Source organism: Brassica oleracea, chromosome C1 (assembly GCF_000695525.1).
Source record: "Brassica oleracea var. oleracea cultivar TO1000 chromosome C1, BOL, whole genome shotgun sequence".
Classification (NCBI taxonomy): Eukaryota; Viridiplantae; Streptophyta; class Magnoliopsida; order Brassicales; family Brassicaceae; genus Brassica; species Brassica oleracea.
In genome coordinates this window covers 30145660-30150948 of record NC_027748.1, presented here as the reverse complement: position 1 = coordinate 30150948, position 5289 = coordinate 30145660, and the positions used below count along the sequence as shown (strand labels likewise).

General features: G+C 33.4%; 1 pseudogene; it reads right to left on the bottom strand.

The window, feature by feature from the left end:
* Positions 1-206: 206 nt before the first annotated feature.
* LOC106301976 lies at positions 207-1434 on the bottom strand (annotated as a pseudogene).
* Between the last annotated feature and the right edge of the window lie 3855 nt (positions 1435-5289).

The following is a 5289-nucleotide window of genomic DNA, read 5'->3' as shown; positions in this document are numbered from 1 at the left end:
GATTTGAAAACATGTTGAGTATCTTTCTACATTATCAATGGAGAAAGAGAGTAAAGTGATGCATGAGTTCTTGAAGATATTGCAGAGAGCTCTGTCTAAAAGCTTATTTATTATTTATTATGATTGTGACTCAACAACTCATTCACAAAAACAAATCCATTCTCTATGGTCTTATTAATGAAAATGACTCTCTTGGTTTGTCTTGTCTAACTCCACAATGCAGAACAATTGGTGGGTTTAAAAGAAACCAATAGTGAAGAAGGATCATACCCAACCAAAAAATTGTTTTGTGCTCTGTTACCCAAAATTGGTGTTCCCGGATCACATAAAATCATCAGACAAGTGACTTCTCCATACATCATATACGTATTGTATTTATCCAAAACAAGGTCCGCACCACCTTGGAAATGCATTTTGATCACTGGAAAGATATCCATGTTATTCGTTTTGTAGCAAAGCCTATTGTCCGGGGAAGCTTCTCGTTCCGCTTTCACAACTTTTTCCACTGCCGTCCTCACTTTGTCGCAGTAGCTCTCGGGCAACTAGGTGTAAGTTGTTCCGGAGTCAATGATCATGTTCCCGTCTAAGGCCTGAAACGGTGTCCCCAGTGTCTCAATGCGAGTCTCCCCAACGCTGACAGCGTCTAGGTTTAGGTAATACATATTGGGATCCTCCTTCTTTCTAAACATATTGGCTGCTACAGTCCCGTCTCCTGACACCATAGCATTACTTCCAAAGTTGAGCTTACTAGTTCCCTCACCAGAAAAGCAGTAAGACATGAGACCTAGCATGTCTTCACCCATCTGAGAGACAAGTGATGAAGATCCCCAGTTTAGACCAACAATGCCCGAAGCGGCTGTTCTAAAAACTACTGAGGAGTTGTGGGAACATCCAATGGTGGTTTCAGGCATTACATAGGGTTGACCTGAAGTTGATTGGATCCTGACAGTCTCGGTTGCAATTGTTCCTTTTGTATAGCTTTGGTCTTCGTAGATTGTCTCATACGAACAAGGACTGCCATCGCATATTTTCTCTTTGTAGGTCGAGGATTTTGAAGGGTCGAATACTAAACCACTTTGTTTAAAGCAGTTACCACAAGGCAAACAATTTGTCCAGATGCGGCTGCTTCCTGTGTCTAAGATAGCTTCGATCTTGACAGGAGGAGTACCGATTTGTAATTTCATAAAATACTCGGAGGAATCAAAGAGGGTATCGGCGTAAGGAGATGATCCGGGCTGAGTATTAGAGATTCGAGAAGAAGATGAATTAGAGCGACGCTGGAATAAGTCAACAGTGAAGCCACCGGGAGGGGATGATGAGACTGTGGCGGTAAAGAGAAAAAATGTAAAGATTTGAATAAAGAGTGCCATGCTCATCATTCTAATTGCAGGAGACATGGTGATCAAATAATGATTTTGGTTTTGAGATGAAATGCAACTTTGCTCGTGTACATATTTATAATAAGTCCACGAACTCAGTTTTACTAATTAATTAACTAATTCTCAATTAATATTTTTAAATTAACTAATTATTAATATGTACAATTCTCCTGGACTCATGTATAAGTATTTTTAAATTAATAAATTAATATTATTTTACTTTCATTTTATTTCTAAAATTAATTTCATTTTATAATTTACATTCATTCTAAATAAGTAAACTGTTTTAAAATAATAATATGTTGTTTCTTAGGTATACATAAATTTATATATATATATATTAGTTCACTTATTTACTTTTTAATTATATTTTGGATTACAGTTTTTCTTTTGATTTGAGCTACATTTGTTTTGACTTTTAAAAAGATAAATTGATTTTGATTTTTTTAATTGCATTGAGTTCAGTTTATTATCTTAGTTTTGTTAAATATATTTTTAAAAACATTTGTAATTTATTATATTTTGTTTTGAATAAATCCGAAAATAAATTGAAGGGGTATTCACTTAGCCAAGTTTAAATTAATTGACAATCATAATATACATTTTAATCCTTGGATTGTTTTTTAAGACTAAAGTTAGTTATATCATAAAAATATTATGATCATGATCAAAGATTACAGTATTTTTTTTATGATGATTTGATGAAATAGATATATAATAAAAAATACTTATACTTCTTTTTATATTTATAATATCTTTGAAATAGGTTTGGTCGTGGTTGATTACTAAAATAACTTAGATTAATAAATTTAAAAAACAATAATACCGTTAAAAATAACTAATATCTGTATTTCTTTTTAAACAAAATGAATAAAAGGTATGAACTTTTGGTCAACTCGTTCCTCATCAAAATTGGATAGAAATTTTTTCTTGATAATTTTTTTGACACAGAAGGAAAACTGAAATTGGTATAAAATTTGACAATATGTTTGGTATAAAATTTAAATAAGATTGAATTTAATCATTATTTTTTTAAAAAACAATATGGTCACTAATTTGAGACAGTATGTTTTCAAACTTTACAAATACACTTCCTTTTTTTGAAAAAAATTTAACAAACAAAAAAATCAATGAAATTGGTATAAAATTTGAATAAGATTGAATTTAATCATTTGGTCACTAATTTGAGACAATATGTTTTCAAACTTTACAAATACAGTTCCTTTCTAGAAAACTATACATTTTAAAATATTAGTTGACTAAATCCTTTCATTAAAGAAATAATATAATATTTGTGGAAGCCCTTTTAAGTGGTTAGGCTAAAGACTTCATTAGTATTTTAAGGAGACTTAGGTGATGAAGTCAGACGTGAATTCTTATAAGGTAAGTAGAATTGTGGCAGTAAAATCTTTTATAATACTTTTCATAGTTTATAATAGCATAATTATCCAACGTTTAAAAAACAATAATATTCACTCGCAGATTTTTCCAGCTAATTATTTTTTGACATAAAAAAACTATTATATTATTTAGACTTGAGATGGCATGGATAAGAAGATCGGTATCCAATAACAAACAAAACCAAAAACCATATGAAATAAACGAGTAGATCTATTTTAAAGTTCATCCAATTGAACCAATTTGGACCATCAGGATGGAGATGGGTCTGTCAAAATGGTATGATATCTATTATAACTCATGTATAATTCATAAATTACAAATCTAAAATCTAATATCATTTTGTCATTCACGAAAAAATAACAAAACCACATTTTCCAACAAAAATAACAAAACACATTTGTCTTCAAAACAACAAAACGTATTTTTCCGCCAAAATCACAAAAACGCATTTTCTGCCAGACCAACAAAAATGCATTTCCGCAAAAACCGCAAAACACACACTTTCCTTCCAAAACACATTTCCCCGCCACTTTCTGTCAAAACCGCAAAAATTCACTTTCCCGTCAAATTCGTATAACGCACTTTCCTGCTAAAAACGCAAAAAAAAACGCATTCCCTGAAAAAAATGCATTTTCCCGCCTAAAACGCGAAAACCCATTTTCCCACAAAAAAAAACAAAAACGCATTTTCTTGCGAAAATGCGAAAACACATTTTCCCGCCAAAATGCAAAAATAAATTTTTCTTCCAAAACCGAAAAACTGCACTTTCCCGTAAAAACCGCAAAACGCATGTTCCTGCCAAAATCACAAAAAGGTATTTTCTGGCCAAAAAAGCACAAACGCATTTCTCCGCCAAAACCGCATAATAACATTTTTCTGCCAAAACTGCAAAAACGCATTTTTCTGCTAAAATCACAAAAATGTATTTTCCCGCAAGAAACGTATTTTCCTGCCAAAAACGTTTTTTCCATCGAAATCATAAAAATGTATTTTTCCTCTAAAATCGCAAGTTATATTTTCTGCTAAAACCATATTTCAAATTAATTATATTTTAGATAATTAATAAAAAAAATATAGTGAAACAAAAATAATATATGATCAAATCAAAACAATGGAATTTTAGTAATTTGTTTACTAAATTTATCTGGATGGAAATCAAAATCTATCTAAATTAAAAAACGTTCTTTCATTCCTCATCGAGCCACATGTGATTTCACGTAGAAAAGTCGCTTCTCTAGAAGATGGCACGTGTCATGTGAAGCCAGTATCATTTATTTTGTGTGAAATACATGTGGGCTTTTGTGTGTAAACGGGCTTTATGTTTTGCTTAATAGAACCAGCCCGGTAAAGAGCAACATCAAGTGTCTGGAAATGCAACGTTTTGATTTTAGGGTTGAACCCGACATTCATCTCCGACATTTGAGATCTAAGGGCATAATTAACGGGAGTCCTTAGTGGATTTCTTAGGTGGTGGGTTCCACTTTTTTTGTAAAATCCGATCCCAAAAGTCATGAATTAAGGAACGATTATGGAGGGTTTTTTGCACTGTTCGCGGGCCCCACTGACACGTGGCAGCCTGCAATTGGTTCGCTTTTTAATTTATTTATTTTTTTCAGACAAAAAAAAGAAATAAAAATAAAAAAATTTGCCTAAGAAACCGTGAACGGTTTTTAGCGATATTGATGGTCTAAACACAACATATGGTTTCGATGGCATTGTTTCATCTTCTTCCTAACAATCCAAAGCTACAAGTTACAGATTCATCCTCTCAAAGTCTTACTTTAATCTATCACCCATGATCTCCCTTCAATGAGATCTTCACTCTTGCAAGGCGGTGGAACTGAGAGTATAAAAGGTTAGCATTCCTCCTCTTGAACACTACAACAAAACATCGTAATTCTGACGGACATTCAGACGGAAAATGAGATCCTCGGAATATTCCGACGAATTTCCGAGGAAATTCCGAGGAAACCCAAAATATACCGATGAAATACCGAGGAAGTCATATTCCTCAGAAAACACCGACAAATATCCGAGGATATATTATAGCCGTTAGAGAGCCGTTGGGGATTTTAAAAATTCCGAGGAAATTCCGAGGAAAGAGCCGTTGCCGTCGGTATTCCGTCGGAATTTCCTCGGTACTGTCGGCAGCATTTCACCTATAAATACCCGCACCCCCAACCTCTTCATTCACTCCATTTCTTCATCCTCTCACATACTATATATGTTCTTGGATCGATCGACCTCATTTGGATCCGAACACGAGATTGCTTACGGAAGAATACCAACGAGGTATAAGCAAATTCATGGGGTTAGTTCAACGACAACCGGAAGCAGAAACGGGTATGTTAAGATGTCCTTGCTCTAATTGTAAAAATAGAAAGATTATTAAAGAGTGGGATGTTTGGACTCATCTATATTTGAATGGGTTTACACGAAGTTACAAAATTTGGTATCATCATGGAGAAATTGATTATGAATATGGTAGTACTAGCGAACCTCAGCCTGC